Genomic DNA, 21,484 nt, shown 5'->3' with positions numbered 1-21,484 from the left:
GTGGTAAACTTATTTCTACCTGTGCCTTAGAGCCTCTCCATCTAGGAAAGGTGTAGACCAGCCGTGGGCCCTCCTGCGGAGGTTCTGGTGACCACTCAGCCTGCTCTCAGGGCCCCTGACCAGCCAGCACGTGAGTGCAGGTGAGGCGGCTGGACGCTGGCCCCGTGGAGCCCCTCGGACGCACTCCTCCAGCAATCCTAAGTCTGCAGACAGACTACGTTCTGTGCCTCAAGTGTGGACCTTCCGGTCCTGCAGACCCAGAGCTGGAAGCAAGTGCTCTCCTCCGTGCCTTGGGAGCTCTGGAAGGACTTTCTGGACGGTCAGAGAACCAGCCTCATTTCTGATTGGGTTTTGGTTCTTTTGAACTCGAGGACTCCTAAGACCAGGCTGTGAGCAGGGTATGAGCAGTACGACCCCAGTGAAGACCTACTCTGCAGGTGACACGGGAACTAGCGCCCCCGAGTCTCAGACACACGCCCATGGAGCCAACCCGCCACACGGTCACAAGTCTAAGACCCCCACCCGTTCCCTGACTCAGTGCAAAATGAGGGGAGACCATGTGGGTGAAGCTTTCCCAAAACTGTGGCTGGCCACATGGAAGTTCTTGCTCCTAGAGGATGGACGAGAGCGCTGCGCTCAGACCAAGAAATCAGCGAACAAGTACTTGCTGGTGGAGAGAAGCCTGCCTTCAGGCCAGCCACGCCTCAGGGAGTCTGAGCACCTGACAACACAGGCCCTTCTGGGCTCTGCTAACAATTCCTGGCCACGCTGTAGCATGCCTCCTCGCCTCCCACAACTGGCTACTCTGGAGGCCAGAGCCTTCTTCGTAACGCGATGGCCTCCCTGTATTTCTACAGCAGACAAATGAACAAGTTCAACTACCTACAAGATCATCCACAAAAGCTGTTCCACTATTCAAATGCCTGAATAATGGTATAATTTACTTTTTACCGGAAAACGATGCACAGACACTACAGAAGTAGTTCCACAGCCCTCTCTCATTCATATTTGTGTCTGTGTCCCAGTCAATGTCTTACGTGTTGACAAGAGAAATACTGTTTCCACCCCCGCGCCAAGCATGCACACAGGCTGTCCTGGAAGGATGACCTGTGGGAGAGTCTGTCCCCTGCAAGGCGTCAGCGCTCATGACCTAAGGCCCAGACGACACTGGCTGGATTGCCAATCCTACCTCTGTCCCTAGGTCGGCAGAAGCAGCAGGTGAGAGAGTACCGCCAAAACATAAATTCCACTCATTCCTATAACCACACCGAAGCAAACTCAGCAGTAATCAGGATCCCAAGGAAAATAAGCCACATCCCCTGCAGACGTGGGGATTACTAACTCACCTTCATGCCCAGAAGCGGCCTCCACCAGCAGATGAGGACGGCAAGCTGCTCTCGAACCCTGTCCACAGAGGGCAAACGTTACACTCAAGACACAGAGAGAATTCTCTTTTACATAAGATTCTGGGCGAAAATCTTACTTTGTAGAGTTGTCCTGGGTGCTGATACTTTGCAGGGGAGCCACGCTGGCCTGGGGACCATCACCTCAAATCTTGGCACGCGAGGGAGAGAGGTTTCTGTGTTCCAACACCAAGCTGCCACCCGTAAGCACATGTGAGAAGGCAACATGATGTGGCGTTTCTCAGGGAGGACACGTGGTTCCTATTCACTATAAAAGAATAAGGCCTGCATGATAGTGAGCAGTCACAATAGGGATGACGGGACCGGCACATCCTCAATGACTCTTCCAAACAGGACAGGCCAAGAGCATGTGTAATGGGACTGACCTGCTCAGCGGCTTCCTCCCGGGCTTCGAGAACATCCAACACCCACGAGCACCGTGTCCATCTCCCCGCCAGGAGTGTCGGACCTGCCTTCCCACGGCTCTTCACACCAGCTCCTCCACCTGTGCGTGTGTGCCGTGGTACGCGCAGCACTTCCAGGTTTGGAAAGTAAATCACACACAACAAGGCGCCAAACAGTTCTTTAATGGGCAAGAAGATGAAATCTCAAATAGTGCTGTTTTAGCTGAAGCGACCACTGAGATGTGTCTCCTCTGAAGTAAGAAAATACTTCAAGAATAAGGTCTGGAATAAAGTAGCCAATTAATATAAAACTGACGAGTTTTGGTTAAATATCATGCGTTACTTGATGTAGAAGTCTTCAGCTTGATTGTGAGGATGAATTCACCTTAATTTCTGCCAAGAGAAACGTGTGCCTACAGCCCAGTTTGTGCAGAGCAAGGCAGGACGAGAACCACGGTCTCTGGGGGCTCTGGCTGCTGGGGCTGCGGGTCAACCCCAGCACGGGAGTGTGCGCGTGCTCGCAGAGCATCCAGGAGCTGGTGAGCTGACCAGCAGGACATTAATGTGATGTCTTTCCAGGAGAACTTCCCAACCTGATGCAAAACAGAACCACAGGCGGATACCAGTGGTCACATGCAGCGCTCGAGTTTCCCCCTTTGGAGTCCGGCTCGCTCACACACTCGCAACCACCTGTATCAGTGAGAGGAGAGAGCCCTAACCGTGTGAGCGCATGAACCAGGGCAAAGCATGGCCGCAGACAGGGGCAGCGAGGACACGGTCAGGCGTTTGCTGTAAGAGCCCTCGAGAGAAGATCCTCTGCTCCAACTATCCCTGCAGCAGGAAAACAGCCCCGGGCAACACGAAGCAATGGGTGTAGCCCAGCTCTGGTAAAACCTTCTTCACAGAACAGGCAGGGGGACGCAGACTGCAGTTCACTGGCCCTGAACTCAGGCCATCGGAGGGCTGGGATAGGATACGCCTATGCTGTGCAGAGATGGAGGAGGACACATGCCCAGCAGAGGTGGGTGCAGGGACACTCTCCAAAGCTCTGGCGTATGGACACCCTATGGGACACAGCGAGACAAGTCACCACTGGCGCCTAGACATAGCAGAGAGGGACAGCACCATCGTCTGTTCTTGGCAAGGACATCCCAGCACGTCCCATGTCAGGGCCACTGGTGACCGGCGTGAACAGTGTGTCTGAGTAATGCAAGAGACCCCTGCCACAGAGACATCAAACACCTGCCCGCTCCCACCCCTTCTGATGCTTCTGCCCTCCTGGGAAGTCCTGTTCCTCCCCTCACGTGCTCATGTCCAGCCGCATTCAAGACCAAGGTCCCACCCCAGCCCCAGGGATCACACCGTGAGCTCTCGCGCCCCCTGGGACTCGGCAGGATCCGGTCTCAGCCCCACCCGCCGCACGCCAGCCTAGGCGGTCCTCTCTGGCTCTTTCGTCTGTGCATATGCTTTTTCTCATCAGTTTACAAGAGGCTACAAAGCTCTGCTGTGTTCTGCATGCAGGACTACCCAGTAGGCATTTTTAACAAATGCTTAACTTTATCACACCGATGACTTAGTTCCAAATATACAGAGTGAGCCCCTCACCCCTCACAGGAAGAGGGTTAGTAGCATGGGAATTTCAACAAACCAGCAGTAAATCCCAGTGTCCCAGACAGAACCAGCATCTAGGGGCAGGCGGGACGGGGGGCATCATGACTCAGCATTTATTAGCTGTGCCAAGATGGAAAACCCCCTCCCTGCCCAGGCTTCTTCCTGCATAAAGTGGGAATGGCACTGGCAGGGACATCACACAGTGTCAGGAGGTTAAACAAGGTACGAATTTTAAATCATCAGGCATTTAACAAGCATCTGGCTATTGTCCTGACCTGCACCATGACGCGGCAGAGGGAGGCTGCGGTCACCCACCACAGACAGGAGCTCCTGGGGGCACCGGCCTCCGGAGCCAGGGGCATGCATTTGCGGCACTTTTGATCCCAAAGATACATGAGTTTTTAAAACAGGTTCCCATCAGTGTTTTCTGTTTGATTCCAGAAACAGAGGGAACTGTAAGAAGAAAGTGGGCAGGTGTTTAAGCTCACTGGGGACAGAAGGCAAACAGCTGTCAGAGGAGCAGGTCACAGTGCAGCGGTTCAAGGTTCAATGCCAAGAGGGCGCCACAGAGCCCAGCTCCAAGCCGATCTGAGAAACCCGGACAGCCTGCTCGAGGCAGACCAGCTTGCAGAGGCTCGCCAGCACCCGGCCCTCGTTCACAGAGCCTGTACAGCGGCCCCAAGGCCCTTGTCTCCTCTGAAAGCCGTACTTCCTGCTCTGAGCCACTCCTGGAACCACTCTCGAATTAATTTTAAAAGATTTTATTTATTTGAGAGAGAGAGAGAGAGAGAGAAAGCACAGAAGGGGAGGGTCAGAGGGAGAAGCAGACTCCCCACTGAGCAGAGAGGCCGATGCCGAACTTGATCCCAGGACCCCGGGATCACAACCCAAGCCGAAGGCAGTTGTTTAACGGAGTCCCCAGGCGCCCCCACTCTCAAATTTAGAATGTGTTCCCACGTCCATCTACACATGACGAGCTAAAGAACAAGAGAACCCCCCTTGACAAAATTCACACAAACCTGTATGCGAAACCCTGTGTCACCAGCTCCCAGCTCCTCGTCAGTGACTCCAACCCCCAGGGCCACCTGTCTGAGCTTGCTGTCCCACCTGCCTTTACGCCCCGAGGGAAATCACACCCAAGGGCTTCCCAGTTGGGATTTCTGAGGTTTTAGTCAAGTGTCACTGGGGGCTATTAGAACAAAAATTCCTTGAGACCATCAGGAGCTCATTCTGCAGGGAGAAAGGCAGCAATGAGGTAAGGAACTGGGGAGAGATTTTTCTGAGGTCCTGCAAATCAAACCCCTGAGGTGGTTGCCTCCTAGCTAAGCCCTCCCACTCACAATTTCTATAAAAATCTCACGAAGCTCCACTGAACATCGTTACCAGAACAGGAGCTGTCGGCTGCCTGTGTGGACGCGCACGCGTACATGGGTGTTATACCCAAATAGCTGGTGCTTAACCAAATAAAAGATATTCTTAATAGTCTGTTGAATATAATTCCTCAGCTCATGGGTACGAACCACAAGAAGAACTGCAGTGAAGCCACAACACTCCTTTTTTAATTTAAAGCAGTACCTGGAAACTTGCTTTTAAAGACAAATTCCACGTTTATCCTTCAGTTGCGTGATATCAAGTGTGCAGAAACGCAAGCATCCTAAGTGCTTGTTAGTGACAAACCATGTCTAGCACAGTCTCCTGTAAAGCTCCTGAGAAGAGACATGGGCCTTTGCTATTGATTATTCTCTAGTTTAGAGAACAATCTCTAAAATGAGTCTCACTTTCCCTTGCAAGTGCCGGGGTTCTGTAAGCAAGGACCACACGCCTCAAGACATAGGAGACGTGGCCTATTTTGCACGCGGGGCAGACTAGAATGAATGGGGAGCAGGGAGCTTGGGCTCTTTACAGTGCGAATTCCCAGGAGAAGAAAACAAACTCCTGAGTTAAATCGGGGTCATGACTGCTTGCCTCGGACACAGACTCTGACTGTCCCGCTCTATCCACTTCCTGTGCGACGGACTCCAGCCGGAGGAACACCCGGCACAGACGGCTCATGCCCTCCCTCCAATTTAGATATCCTCCTCATCATTCACCCTTACGAAACACCGCAGCGCTTCCGTCCAGGTCTGCTTCAGGTATTAACTCCGGATGACGGTCACATTTTGGACAGTTAAATCCTTCTTCAGAACGTCTACTCAGCGCTCCCCAGGTCAAGTGAGCTATTACAGAAACAGCCAGTCCTGCTCATCACCCAGGGAGCTCACGTGATGATCAAACAGAAACCGAGTGTATTCTCGATACTCACGTAGACTGGGCCTTAATTAACTGAAGGTGAATCTATTTCATGAAGGCAGGAGGAGTGAGCGTAGGGGACAACAGGGCCGGGCAGGCAGGGAACTGGGGGGCGTAGGCCCCTTGAGGGAGCAGCATGCGTTACAGTGAGGACAGCCGCTGGGCCGAAATGAAGACGAGGATGCGATGCTCGGCTTTGCACATCTGCAGCTGCAGCAGGGCCCCCCATGCCAACAATGTGTACCCCCTAAAACCCCACAGAATTAAAAGAGGTGAGATTACAGCTACATCCCCCTGAGGGCCTCTGGGGGGGTCGAGGGACGGAATGTGAGCAGCCATCCTGCTTCGTGCCCTGGGGCCCTCGGCTCCCTGCCCTCCCCTGCTCCTCGCTGGCATCTGACGGGGTTGTGATGGTTGTGAGGCCTGTGCTGTCGCTCATAACTTCTCGAAGCATAGCTGAGTGTTCACTTACTCAAGATGTACAACCAAAGAGGAAAGGAGAACTGTCCCCACTAACAAAGGCACACTGCATTAAGTATTTGGTAGGATTTCAAGGTACGTTTTTATGTGTTACGCTTTGTCTCACGTGGGAACAGCGAGCCATCTAAATTACAATGAATCAATAAGAAAATATGATTTTACATACAAATATTCACTGTTCCCTTTTTCAAGAATATAATTCTTATTAAAAGTTGTTACAAATTACTATAATACGATCATAATTATGTTAAAATCACACAATATAATTAGTAAAGTCTTCAATATCTCAGAGCTTTGTACACATTAATACATACAAGTTGAAATATAAATGTGCAAAAAAAGCTAAAATAGTTCATCGTCCTCATAGAAACTAATGGCAATCCATTTTGCAAATGACCTTCTTAAATTTTTGCAACAGTTCTAAATGGTAAGTGGAATTTACATCTTGATCAAAATCTTGACCCTCAATTTTAAAAATACCTCCTAATTTCAGAAGTAAAAAGTCTGATGATGAGAGAGATCAGAATCTGGCTTCGCTTAACCAATTTGGATGAAAAATATATAATACTTAAGTTTATTCTAGCCTGAAGAATATATGTTGCTTTCAACTAATTATGTGAAAGCATGTGCTCACAACTTCCCTAACCCATCAGACTGCAGGGAACACATCAGCTCCCATACATGGGGCACCTGATTAGCAGAGAGACAAGGCTTCTTCACAAACCAAGCACCAGAAAATGTGTACCCACCATTCCAACACATTTTCTCTTTTAAAATGCCTTTGCTAAAAAAAAATCTGAGAAACACAAATTCTCTTAATTCAGAGCTCAAAATAAACCAAAACCCTGTTCCTAAAATCACAACTTCAGTTAAGACACAAAATACATTTCATGACGTGCCCACATCAGCCGCCTTCCTATGTGGGGTTCTTCGTAAGGCTGCTGGGCATTCCTACTGCTGACACCCACACAGGATGCTGGAACCAGCAAACCAGCCTGCCCACAGGTTTTGCCCCCCACCCCAAAGCACCCACAAGAAAGACCCCCACAAGCACTTTCATCCTTAAAGGGAACCCCACAACGTGATGTAGCCACACTGACCAAGACAAGGGGAACCACGCAGATGTTGTTCCTGCTGGCGTGTGAAGAAGTCTCCCGACTCTGTCCATGACCAAGATGTCTAGTAAGATGCGTCAGGAGCTATCAGAATTAAAAGACAACAGAGCGCAAACCTGTGGAATCACTATGTTGCACACCAGAAACACACGTATCATGTGTCAACTATGTCAACCAAAAAAAAAAAAAAAAATGTCTGTAAAAAAAATAAAAGGCAGCATGAAAATGCTGGTTTTCTCTTCACTTGCTACCTTGCGGCACAAGGCATTGAGCAGGAGGAGGTACTCAAGGCAGCCACTGGGGTGCCTCCCCGGAAGGCCCCTCTAGAAACTACCTGGCACGGGACACAGGAAGTAAGAGCCATGCACACTGGGGGGCACCTGATCCTGGGCCACACACACGGTGTGGTGCACCGTTCTCTCGAGTAGCCCTGAGCCCTGGTGGGCACTGTTGGCCGGCTGCCCCTTGCCTCCTCTATAACCCAAGCTCTGATCCTGCTGGTCGCAGGACATCTGGAGCACTGTCTCAGGAAATACCATTTGGGGACTAAACTCCACAAGGGGTGAGAATATGACCAGACAGATCATTGAAGCTGTGGGGTCTGGAATTCCTGGGGCAGAGGCACCATGTCAATGTTAGGATGTGTGCCCTGCTCAGGCGACGAGGCAGGCATCCTTAGGAAGGAGGAGGCTGATTTTCCTGGCCTTCTTTGAAGACACACCTTTCTCAGTGGGAGTCACAGAAACTTCACGTCGACAAAATGAAGGTCAACAATTGTCCCCAGGGAGCGCAAGCAAACACTCTGTTAGGGAATCAGCACAAGGCCTTCCTTCCAGCACACGATGTCAGCAATTCTCATCCAATGTGCTATGAACCCTTCACAGATGGCCAATAAGATGTTTTTCAACTTATTTTGAAATAATTACAGATGCCCATTAAGACAGAATGCAGAGGAAGATAGATGCAGAGGAGTAGAGAACGGCCCTGTGTACACCTCCCCGGTGTGGACACCTTAGTCCCCACACCCAGGAGACTGGCACGGGCACACTGTGTGTACGGTGGTACCGCCCTGATTTTGTGTGTGTGTTTCCGTAACCAGCCCTGCAGTCAAGGTGCAGAGCCACTCCCCACGGTGTTACTCCACGGTACCGGCGGACTTTGATCAGTACGTGATACTTGTGTTGTCACACAGCTGGAGGATGTGAAACAGGACATTCATATGGTGCCAAGTGGATCTTACAAACCAGGGCGGAGAATGACGCGGAATAGGGTCCAGTTACTGGTGTGCTGTCGCCCTGGCACCAAAGAAAACTTCTGCATTTGTCAGAGCATGGTCATAAATCCATCTGACGGTCAACCTGGGTGGAGAGTTAGTTCCAATGCACGACAGGCCCAGAGGGTTGGCAGGACAGCTGTGGACAGACTCCGATTCCTTCACGTGCGCCAGCCACCTCAGACTCACAGGTGTCATGAGGCAAAAAGGGCCGAGCGCGTGCGTCCACATTCCAGAGTGTCACTGCAATGCCTTCCGGTCCGACCTCAGCTAGTCCCAGAGCACAGAGCACATGCTAAGTCCCTACCAGAACCACACGGTGCTTGGAAACCCAGAGCCCACCTACTGTGTGCCGCACGCAGCAACAATCTCGAAACCCAACTCAAAGCCTAGCCAGTTTTGGAAGACAGGAGACACAGTAAAACGGTCAGACCTAGGGAAGCTGCCGTGAAGGGCTCGCTCACATTTGCTGGTGTCGACATAGATCCGTGCCTCCCCAAGGGGAACAAAGTTTGGAAATATGCAGCAAGAGATACAAACATGCCGACACTTTGAGCCCATATTTCCACTTCTCGGGACAACACTAAGGAAACTTTCATTAGCACAGGCAGGTTAGAAATGATGGTTTTAATATCATAGAAGCCAAAAAATGAAAAACAACTTAAATGTCAGTTCCATTCTCACATGCATTGGGCGTTGGCCTCATGCCAGGCACCACCTGCGGGATAAAACATGGGTTTAAGAGATTTAAAATATATTCCTGGTATTAAAAATATTATAATCTGGGGGGGCACTAAGTAAAAAGATAATTTCCATTAAAAAATGACAAAAATACAACTGAGAAAAGCTTCCGTGTCTGTACACCTTCCCCGAGACAGCACTGTGTCCTCATTCACTCAGTGGATCCCATCTGGAGCCCAGCTGCTGTGCTGGGGAACCCAGGCCATGCTCCCTGGACAAGCCAAGGGGCCAGGGCCAATGGACCTGGGTGAGGACAGGCGGCAGGCCTCACGAGTGAGCACTTGGGCCATCCCGTCCGAACAAAGTTTCAGCAGTCCACTCTGTCACACACCAGGGCCGGGAACCGCCCCACCAAGCCCACTTCTCCCTCAGCCACCAGCAGACATGTCAGAGTTGCCCCGCCTGCAGCCTGCCCGCGGTGACATCTAATACAGGACCCAAGCCTGGGCCTCCTCGATAGCGTGGGCGATGAAGCTTCTGCATTTTTCTCCAGGCACCTATCCAAACCAAGCAGCCGCAAAAGCCACCCGAAGGGGAGGTCACAGCAGGGACACAGTAGGAGCAGATAATGAGGGCATGTGTCAGGCACATGGCTCCCACACATACACAGCTACCATGTGCCCGCACAGCCGTGATCACGTGTGAGGTGAGCAAGACCCCGAGAGCCTCCCATCCCAGCCTGGCAGGGGAGCGCCCCCTTGGGAAGGAGGCAGGACCTCCAGGGAGTATGCAGACACCCCCGCCCCATGGGATGAACACCAGCTCAGGCCTGGGTCTGCCCACCCACGTGGCCACATTCCTGGCCAGCACGTGCCTCTAGAGTGTAAGGCCACGTTGAGCCCACACTGGGCTGCAGGGTACTATAAAAGTGTGCATGAGAGCACAGGACACAGGCCACCTACCGGCACGCCAGCTCTAGATACCAGCCCTGGCGACACAGACGTGGGTGTGTGCGTGCAGTGGGTCCCCGGCAGGAGCCACAGCAAACCCACAGCTCCCTGAGGCTGTTCCTTCCTCTCAGCCTCTCGGCATCTCCATAGATCATGCATGACCCCTCATTTTACTTTGGATTGTCCCCTTTTTAGGTCCCTTTAAAAAATGTAATGGACTTGGGAATCAGGGGACATTACCAGGTACAACTGGACTCAAGCTTTAAACCCCACATCACAGCCCTCCACGGGACACAGCCCCTCCAGGATACATGGTCCTCTCCCACAGGACACACGTTCCCCCCTATTGAGGGGTGCCCAGGTCCCCCTCCTGGGGCACATATCCCTCTACCCTGGGAAGTTTGGACCCCCAACTGTGGGGCACCCAGACCCCCACACAGGGTACACAGGTTCCCCCCACTCCCTGAGGCATCCAAGCCCCTCCCGCACAGGGCACCTGACCCTCCCTAAGCGGACACTGCTGACCACACCCCTCCCATGTCCAGAAAGGGAAAGCAGACAAACTCCCCTGTTACTGACCTTGCCTACCTTCCAGTACTGTTCCTAAGGAGCTGCTGAATATTGTGCCCTACTAAAATCCGGTCTTCTTTTAAAGCTTGGCTCTTTTTAATGCAAACCATTCATTTCTTGCAGACAGTTTTCTCAGCATGGGTTTAGTTAAACATGCTCACTGTGACTGTCTCACTGAGACCTCGTTCCCCTTAATTATAGCATGAGGTCATGAGACCACAAAGAAGTACTGAGAATGCTCTCTGAAAGTCAAGTGGGAAAATCGTCTTTGTGCAGTGTGGCAACAAACAGCTCTGGTTCTGACCGCCAAGGAACAGACCCTGTCCTCATGCCTCATTAACTGTGCTCCGCACTTGAGACGCCTCATGTGCAAAGTGGGGTGATGGCGGGAGCAGAGACAGGTGCACGGAAGCCGAGGAACTCTCATGAGGGCTCAGCGCAGTCCCCAGAATGAAGGTTACGGATATTGTTGATCACCCAGGGAAATGAGCACCTTTCAGAGAGGAGTCAATTTACTGGGTTCTTCCCGTCCTGCTTCAAGCTCAAACGTGTTCTTACATTGACTGCTTTTCTGGCCAAGCCTGCTGTTGAACCCGAGGGCATCAGCAGTCACCACCTAGCCTCCCGGTCTGCTTCTGCGAGGTTTTCAATCACAGATTTCTTCCTTGCTTCTCGGTCTTGAAACACTCGCAGAAATTCTGGGGGAGAGTTACACTTGCGTATCCTCCAGAGGGTACAGAAGGAAACGGCTGGCTGGCTTCCTGCCGAGCTTGTGGCCATAGTCGCTCGCAAAGCCTCTACATTGTTCTGAAAGCTGAAGCGGCACAGCAATGCTTACATCCGTCCTAACCTATTGCTTGTTCTACCTTTAAGACAAGTTCAGCTTTTTTCCTTTTTTGTCTCTAGAACTCAGAGATTTCAAGATACTTTATATTATGTCAGAGCACCTCATAAACAAAAGAACTCTGATAAATAATTTTACAGATGAAATATTTGAAAAACTATAATTATTATTTAAATATTTTGTTGCCAAAGATTGGGCTAAAAATTATAAACATGAAAAAGAAACCCATGGAAATAACATGAAATTATGTTTTTTGTTCAAAAATCGCTCAGCAGGCTTCCGGTTGGCACAGTGTCAAGTATGAGTCTTCCGGATACAGACGGAGGAGAGAAGCTGCATCCAGCATTATCCTCTTCTGATCATCATAAAATGAGAAGTGAATAGTAAAATCAACTGCTTTCTCCAAAAAGAATCAGAGATGTAAATAACGAAGTTGGGACTTGGAGGAGCAGCATCCCGGGACCCAGGAGTCAGTCGGGACAAACAAGCATCAGAAGAGATACATGCTGAAGCCATGTTCTCGACACAGAAGATTCAAGAGAAGCACAGTGACATCAAAAGGAGGAAATGAGATCAGAAGAGCCAGAGAAACGATAACAAATAAGATGGAAATCATCCATGACCCAGGGAAGTGTCACAGCTGGGAGAGGAACGCGGCAGACATCCTTGCGTGGAAACAGAACAGGAGATGGAATAAGCGTGGAGAGAACAGACGAGGCGCCGCAGACAAGAAGCAAGGACTAAGAACCATGGCAGGAGCAGCTCCGCGTTTGCTCATACACCTGTACCAAACAGTGTACCTGTACCGTACACCTGTACTGATGTTCACGCCAGGCAAACACTGATGCTGAGAAACACCCTGACTGTGTAACTGAGACCCAAGTAAACATGTTTAAATGGTATCCCCCATGCACATGTGATCAGCCGGAAAGCCATGTTTAACCCCAGCAGTGTTCGAGGTAAATGGGCTCCAGGGATGCCACAGTAGCCACGTGACTCTCAAAACAGAAACGAGGCTGTCCGTGGCCCCATTCGCACACACACAATGCAGGAAACATGACACCTGTGGACCTCCGTGGCCAGGGAAGTCCACATCACAGAATCAGGCCATGGAAAGGTGAGCATGGGATGAGCTCTCAAGGGGAGGAAGTGTGTGTCCCAGGAACATACTATCAGCCCAGTTTTCCTTTGAAAAAAAGAGCAAAACACAGGTGTTCTCAGCTGGGGAGAAAACCACAAAGACCCATGGCCTATGTGAAAAAGAACCCCTTCATAATAAAATCAACTGACTGAGAGATCAAAACACATGAGGCAAGATGGTAAGGCCACAGTAGAAGGGGTGGCAGCCAGCAGGGGACCCACGCTGAAGGGTGAAGTCTCACAGGGGCTGGTTTTATGGTGTAGATACTACAGACCTCAGTTGTGAGACACACATACATGCTCATGTGCACATGGTCCACTTCTTACACGCAGGCACATGTGCATGCACAGGGCCCACTTCTCACACACGTGTGCACATGCACACACATGGTCCACTTCTCACACATGGGTTTGCACACACATGGGCCATGTCTGTCACATGAGTGCACATTCACACAGTCTATGTCTCACACATGTGTGCACGTGCACATATGGTCCATGCCTCTCACGTGCATGTGCATTCACACACAGTTCATGTCTCGCACGTATGCATGTGTATGCACATGGCCCACTTCTCACACATTAGGGGTAAGTGCACACACATGGTCTCATGGAGGGATAAATCTCATGCACGGGGGACAGGTGCATACACAGTCCGTATCTCATACATGTGTGTGCAAGTGCACATCCACGTCTCATCCATAGGGAATACGTGCATGTGCACAGTCCCCTTCTCACATACCCATTTGCACATGCATGCACACGGTCCACTTCTCACACTCACATGTGCATGTACACACAGGGGCCACATTTCACACACATGTGCATGCACACACCTGGTCTACAACTCAGATGGGAGTGCATGTGCACACATACACAGTCCATTTTTCATGGTAGAGGAAAGAATATAAGAACACTACTCTAATTTTTTCTAAGCTTCCCCGTATTGTTTCAGTTTTTTTCTTTATTCTTTTTTTAATACTTAGAAGGGCTTTTAGGAGGTTAATTCCATTGGGATGAAGAGACATTTATGTCAAGAACAACAGTGACTTCAGCTTTATCTCAGCTTACTGCTTCTATTAAGACTGAATAGTTATAATTTTATATTTTTAAAAAATAGACTATAAAGAATACATCCCATTTACTCAAAGTATTTCTGAAGTCTGCACAATTTGGATTTGGAGTTTAGTGATGGTTATTCCGGAGTGGTAGGAGTTCTGAGGAACATCTTCTCCACAGTGGTTGGATGTCTCAAAACCTGTATCACTTTGCCTTTTTTTAAACAAGATAAACTAAAATTTTAGGAAAAGGAATAATATCCAGATATTCCAGGATTTCCTTGTCATTTTCATAAACTAATTTCCCTATCTGAGTTCACTTTCCATGTGAATTGATGACAAATGATCCTTCAGTCTGAAAAATACATCTCTTATAACATGATGCCTCTAAGTGCACCTCCCTCAGAAACAGCAGAAGCAGCACCAGCAGCAACAGCAGTCAAGACATATTTTTACAGATCGGGCTCAGACGATCCTGATTCTCACTTTTGCTCAGATGACTATTAGGCAATGGAGAGAATGGTCCCTCACATGTATATTGCCTGCCACCTAGTCATTCCCCACAGCTGAAGAACATGGCACGTAACACCTTTGAACATGAACTCCTGCCTGTAAGGGTGGGGCAGACTGAGTGGAGTCATCCAATCAGTAAGCCGTATGTATATCCACTGGGAAAATTGGAATTCAATTGGCCACCTGTGTAGGGGCGGGGCTTAACCACCCCCATAAAGGTTACTCTGCCAGGCTGTCAAAGGGGGGCTGCTGCAGGAGAGCGGTGAAATCGGCGGAGAGCGGTGAAGTCCGCGGAGAGCGGTGAAGTCGGCGGAGAGCGGTGAAGTCGGCGGAGAGCGGTGAAGTCCGCGGAGAGCGGTGAAGTCGGCGGAGAGCGGTGAAGTGGAGCGGAGAGCGGTGGAAGTCGCAGGAGAGCAGGGGAGTCAACGGTGTATAGAAGAGCTATAACAGCTCTTGTAAGAGCTATAACCGCGCTTGGCGGTCCAGCCTCCAGCCTCCGGCGGCCTAGCAGTCCAGTTGTCAGCGGTCCCTCGACGCCTGCGGTCCCGAGACATCTGCGGTCCAGTTGTCAGCGGTCCCTCGACGCCTGCGGTCCCGAGACATCTGCGGTCCAGTTGTCAGCGGTCCCTCGACGCCTGCGGTCCCGAGACATCTGCGGTCCAGTTGTCAGCGGTCCCTCGACGCCTGCGGTCCCGAGACATCTGCGGTCCAGTTGTCAGCGGTCCCTCGACGCCTGCGGTCCTGAGACACCTGCAGCCCCTAGGTGCCAGCGGTCTCGAGGCGTAAGCAGCCCTGAGATGCCAACGGCCCCTAGACACCAGCAGCCTCGCTGCAAAATGCCTCGCCACCCCGAACCACAAGTGGCCTTGTCCGCAGTGGTGACTTCCTCCGGGTGGAAGCCTGGTCAGAGTAGCATCGTGGGGAGCAGAGTCTGTGTCATCCGGGTTGTCCTCCTTGTCATTGTTGCTTCTTCGTCATTGGGAGTGGCCTCATCCAGGAAATGGTGTTGTCCAGAACAGCCTCTTCTTGGGAGCGGCCTTGTCCGGGGAGAAACTTCATTGAGCAGTGGCCTTGTCTTGGGAGTGGCCTCTTCTTGGGAACAGCTCCAATCATGGAGCAGCCTCATCTGCGGAGCAGCAGCGTCATCTAGAGCGGCCTCGTCCAGAGTGGCCTTCTTGGAAGTGACCTTGTTGGGTTCATCGTCACCGCCTTTTCGTAAGAGGTAGCTCTGACCGGTTGTTTGATTCCTGATGCTTGGCGCGAAATAAAGTTTTGCTTGACCTTCGCTTTGTATCAGTCTCGTTCCTTTGATCACGGACCCTAACACTGCCCTCAGCAAATGTTACTCTCTCTGTATAGGTTCTGGGTCTGTGAAGGGCCCCAGAGAGAAGTAATGGGAATGATGTAAATTGGTATGACTTTATTTTATTTTACTTTATTTACTTATTTAGCATTTAGCTAATTGTGATCAATCTTTTTTATTTTACTATGTCATGTTAGTCACCAGATAGTACATCATCAGTTTTTGATGTTGTGTTCCATAATTCATTGTGTATAGCACCCAGTGCTCCGTGCAAGCCAGCCCTCCTTAATACCCCCCACCACAGCTCACCCAACCCCCACTCCCTGCCCTCTAAAACCCTCAGTTTGTTTCCCAGACTCCACAGCCTCTCATAGTTCGTCTCCCTCTCTGATTTCTTCCCAGCTTTCTCTCCCTTCCCCTATGATCCTCTGCATTTTCCCTTAAATTTCACATATGAGTGAAACCATAAGATAATTGTCTTTCTCTGCTTGACTTCTCTCGCTCAGCATAATCCTCTCCAGTCCCATCCATGTTGATGCAAATGATGGGTGTTCGTCCTTTCTGACGGCGGCGTCATGCTCCATTCTGTATATGGCCCACATCTTCTTCATCCATTCGTCTGGTAAAGGGCATCTCAGCTCCTTCCATAGTTTGGCTGCTGTGGACATCGCTGCTATGAACATTGGGATGCAGGTACCCCTTCTTTTCACTATATTTGTATCTTTGGGGTAAATACTCAGTAGTGTAATTACTGGGTCATAGGGTAGCTCTAATTTCAACTTTTTGAGGAACTTCCACACTGTCTTCCAGAGTGGCTGCACCAGCTTGCATTCCCACCAACAGCATTAAGCCTATGACTTTATCATTAAGTTCCGGGATGCACGTTTCAAAGAAAACCAGACACAGTGCTGTCTAGACACCTGATAAATGTACTTGACCTGCACTTCCGATTTTCTTCATCTCATTGTAAAGTATGCTGACAGTCAGCTCGTGGAAGACCCGACATCACAGTGAATGCTGCTCCCCTGCAGGTACGATCAGCTTGTGGAGATCAGGTTCGAGGGGTACAATCAGCTTGTGGAGATCAGGTTATGGAACACTACCAAATGCACACCACCTTCTGTGAAAATCCGTCTCTGCTTAGCGGTTATAAAAAGCTTGTCTTTCCATCGTTCTGAAAGCAGGCAGCTGAGCTCACAGAAGGCACTTCATGGATGTGGACGCAGCCAAGGACAGTGTGAAGCGTCCTTCCCAACACTCCAATTCTACGGAGCATCCCTGCAGCGCCAAAGCCAGTACACCCGGAAGTCCAGTCTTCACGTGCTGCTGTTCAAGGACACACACTGAGGAGACAGGACTCCAAATCTCAGCCAGAGTCTGCTGCCTTTCTGTTCCCATGGTGACGCTGGCCCAGCCAAGAAGAGCCCTGTGTTCACAAAACAGCAGGAATGATCCCCCGAAGCGGCTGGGCACTCTGGGGAGACCCTGGCCAACCAGGGGCAAAGCAGCAGGATGCAGTGGTTCACAAGGCCAGGCAGCTCCCACCAACAGGTGTGTGTGTGGCTCATTTCCCAAGAGCAAGGGAGAGGAGGGGAGACTGTCAGTGCTGAACGACAGTAGGAAAAAGCAAATTCCATCCTGCCACCGTCTCTGCTGTCCCCAGGGCCCCAGAGGAAGTAACAGCTTTGACTCACAATTGTCTGTCATTTTTCAAGGTATTTCTATTCGACTGTTACCACCCTGAAAAATAAAGGCCTTGAAAATTCTCATCACCACATCATCAAACCATGAGCCTCGTTTATAACAAATCACTCAGACTTTTCATAAAAGTGCTTCAAGTTATTTTAGTACTTTTCTGAAACAGGTAGTGTTGGTAAATAGCTAATCCTGAATCACAGTATTGGTTTCTGCCATATCTGCCATCTAGGTGTTCAAAAGAAATAGGTATAAGCCATTTCCTTTGGGGAGCATCTGGGGATTCCTTCTATAATTCAAGCGGTGCATGGCTGGCATTTCTGTTATGAAATCTATTGGAAAAAACTACATATATATAAAGTAGAAATACTAAAATCCCCCAATGCAAATCAGAAAAGATGAACCACTAAACTCTAATGACTTGGGTTTCCATTGTGGGATGTATAAATCATCATTAAACATCTTTTAAGAGGTCAAAGTACTTAGTTACAAAATTACTAAGATTTAATACTCAGCAAGAAATGTTTCAAACAATTGGATATAGGTCTTGACTTCTTAAATTAAAAAAAAAAATCCTAATGTGTCACAGAAATAGCAACATTTCAACACTTCAGTGCAATCCACTCCTCGATTCAGCCCAACACCCCCCAAACAGTTGTCTTCCATGGTTAATTCTGGTTTTCTACCAGATACAAGTGTGTCTAAGGCAATAAAAACACTTTAAGTGCGTGTAATCCTCTTCATTTATCCAATCATTTACAGACATGCTCATGGACGCGGATATGATGGCATTGAATAAAAGCAACATTAGAACTGCCCCCGGCACTGTGACAGGTAAGTTAACAGGTGTCCACTTCAGGTATAAACATACGACACAAGCCACGTGAGACCAACTACCACATCATCTGATTTGCTTTAGACATTCTATTTCCTAAGTGACTAAAGCAAAATGCACTCGAATGTAGAAAACCTGATAGTCTATAAAGTGAAACAGGATGGCTTTTTTTTGGTCTGCCTTTACCTGTCCCTTGAATACACATTCAGACTTGCTTCAGCACACAGTGTCGCGTCTGTGTGATGACTGTCCTGGGCTCCCCAGTGCCCAGCCCTCCCCGAATGCTGATGGTGCTTGCTCCCCCAGAGACAGAGGTTCAGCCCAGCGTGTACATGCAGCTAATGAGACAACGGTACATCTGTCCGAAATTCACGCACACCTGCTTGGGACTAGCAAGTGCCACAGGCGTCAGAATTAGGCAAGTTCCACTGGACCACATCCTTAAAGAACTCAGTTTTTTAGAAAACTTCCCAAGACACACTTTTATTAAAAATTACAACAGGGAGGTTTAGCTAAAGTAATTTCTGCCGACTCCCCGAGTCTCCAGTATAATTGCTGGCGACACCGTAGTTCGGTGGTGACTTCCAGTAGAAACACGTCAGCTTTGCCCTACAACCACCGATGCATCCCCCGCTGGGGTCCAGCGTGCTGCTCTAGCCTGAACCCTGAATGTCATGCTGTACGCTAAGTCAACTCTGAGATCCCACATAACGGGAAAAAGTACCAGATGTGGTCTGCTGTTGGGAGCTGGGTCTCCAGGTAGTCACACAATGAACTGTGTGTCCCATCACCTAAGGCACAGAAAGCCAACATGGAAAATGGCCAATCAGCTTCCTGATCTGGTGTCTCAAGTTCCATTTGTAAAGAACTGTTCCTTTGGTGATGGCCATGTTAAAACCTATATTCCCGGGAGGCTTAGGAGTATATGCTGCCGCCTCTGGGCAAGTTTCAGAAATGTTCCTGAAGAAGGTGCTCTGCTACTGAAGGGAAAAGGAGGGCAGGGGCTGGGAGGGGATGGGGAGGGGCTGGTCAGAGAGCACAGACTCCAGGCATGAGAGGAGGAGTCCGGCACGTGACTCCGCGGCTCTGGAGCGCTACAGCGCTACCCCACCTGAAAGTGCCTAGGACAGCGGCGCGAACAGGCTCTCGGCGCACACACACAGGAAAGTGAACCCTGAGGCGTGAAGATGTGTTAACTGACTTTACTGCATAGGCATGTCACAATAATGCATATCAGATCACTGTTACATACCTGAATGGTACGTGTGCTGTATGTCAGGTATAGCCCCACGACATAGCCAGGAGGAATAAAATGCAGCAAGAAATGACATATCAGGAATTAGCGATGAGACCAGAAACTATGAGCCAGAGAGGACCAGGAGAGACATAAACCAGGGGGAGGCAGGCAGACAACGGGGACTCCCTACATGTGGGATGGGGTGCTCAGGACCGTGCCAAGTTCCTTGGGCCCCCAGGAGCCAACACCGTGACGCAGGCATCATGCGTGGCAGGGCCACCCCAGAATCAACAGCAGTGACGCACAAACAGACACGCCAGACAGTAAATCTCACACCAGCACGAGGATGCAGAGGAGCCTCGCACATCACACAGGCCGAAGACCCTACCAGAACATCTATGCCAACAGAATTCAACACTCACCTGGAAACAGGGCGCAGAGGCATGAGGAGTGTTCTAATGAAATGGTAAATACCTTCCTCGAGCCTCGTCAACAGTGTGATGGGCATTAAGGAGGGCACGGCCGCATGGAGCACTGGGCGTTACACAAACAATGACTCACAGAACGCCGCATCAGACACTAATGAGGGACTGTACGGTGACTAACACTATGTCATAATAATAGTAACTCACCCACTGTGAATTCCAGCTACACTTTATTACATGTAAATTATAATTCAGTTATTTAAGAGCATTAGAAAAAAGTAATTGGTAAAAATCGCATTTTAAAATGACAAGAGCACCTTGGGATCATGCAGGGTTTCCTCTGAAGACACTCTGCAGTGACGAGCAGGGTTTCTGAACCCCAAGACACAGTCACAGGATTACACATTTCATATGATTAACCTGCACTTAGAATCTTTGTCAAATGATTACTCTGATTTTGAAATTTTAAACTAGGAGCAGTTTAAAATATCAGCAATTATTCAGTTGTGGAATCCTTCTTCTGACACCCTAGGAAGTGGGCAATTATTGTGTGTTATGCTTCTGAGGATTGTGGAGGTTTGAACACGGCCCTGAGCCTCACAGGGAGAGCTCATGGCATCGTGTTGGCCGCAGAATGTGTGGGGACAGCAGAGTCTTCAGCACATCTGGGAACATGGCAGAAGAGCAGGACTCAGGTCCAGGCAGATATATGACCACCGACACCAGAGGGACACATCAGGCTGGAGGGCCAGAGCTCAGGCTCAGCAGTATCTGAAGGTCAAGAGGAGGCCAGCAGGTGGCATCCAGGAGGGAAGGAGACCTATGCAGCCCAGGGGCCACCAGCTTCTGGAAGGACTGGGAGGTCAAATACTACAAAGGGGTCAAGTCAGGGCTGGAAAACCAGGGATGTGCAAGGAGTCTGCTGATTATACATTGTGCTGCCAACAAGGTTTTAAGTGAAGAAGAGGAATTGCATCCCAAATCCTTCATGTGGAGTGAACAGTGAGGAAGTGAGGTTAGGCAGCTAATAATTTGAGGCTGAATGTTAGCCAAAGCTTTGGAGAAAAGAGTGAACATTACCCTTTACCAACAGACTTCTGTGGACGTGGTTATTTCCAGGTTTCACAGTGACCCTGAAGCTAAAATCTATATTCTCATTACACACACACATTTATAAAATCCCTGTCACCCATCTGTGGGTAATCCAGTGCCACTTTCTGGTCTGTCTGAAAAGGAAGGACACTGAGCAGAAGGGAACACTCAGGGAAACAAAGTATTCCAAATAAAGTTCCACCACATGAGACTGGAAGGCTACAGAGCACAAGTCCAGGAGAGTCTGCGGGAGCCGGACAGGTGCAGGACTCTTCTTCCTAATACAACCGCTGCGCGCGCTCACCTACTAGAACCCACAATCTGAGAAGCCATGTCAGAGGCCGAAAGTCCTTGGGAGGAACCTTGCCGCAGCTACAGCTGCTCAACTCCTGACTGGAACGTGTGCTAAGTAAGTACACGGCTACGGGGCCGACGGTACAGGGAGATGGGAATGAGCACGTGAAAATTAAGGAGACCTGCTTATCCGGTCTTTTTCACACCGGAAAGAAGGCAGCCTCGAGGAGCCACCTTAAAGTGCAACTGAGATCCACAAACATGGCAACGGC

At 49.8% G+C, this 21,484-nt stretch overlaps 1 long non-coding RNA gene across 2 annotated transcripts in view; it reads right to left on the bottom strand.

Moving 5' to 3' along the window:
• The window catches only part of LOC122890050, a 271,781-nt gene that overhangs the window by 4,497 nt on the left and 245,800 nt on the right, over positions 1-21,484 (bottom strand). Inside the window, exons 1-3 of one of the 2 annotated variants that reach the window (XR_006381026.1) lie at positions 1,790-2,187; positions 1,484-1,671; positions 1,347-1,404 (exon numbers count right to left, since the gene is read on the bottom strand). The exons of the other annotated variant lie outside the window; for it this stretch is intronic. This is a non-coding gene — a long non-coding RNA (uncharacterized LOC122890050). Of the gene's footprint in view, positions 1-1,346; positions 1,405-1,483; positions 1,672-1,789; positions 2,188-21,484 lie in introns of those variants that run through there. 2 annotated transcript variants of the gene reach the window in all.

Source organism: Neovison vison, chromosome 11 (genome assembly GCF_020171115.1).
Source record: "Neovison vison isolate M4711 chromosome 11, ASM_NN_V1, whole genome shotgun sequence".
Lineage (NCBI taxonomy): Eukaryota > Metazoa > Chordata > Mammalia > Carnivora > Mustelidae > Neogale > Neogale vison.
This window is presented reverse-complemented; position numbering and strand designations above follow the sequence as displayed.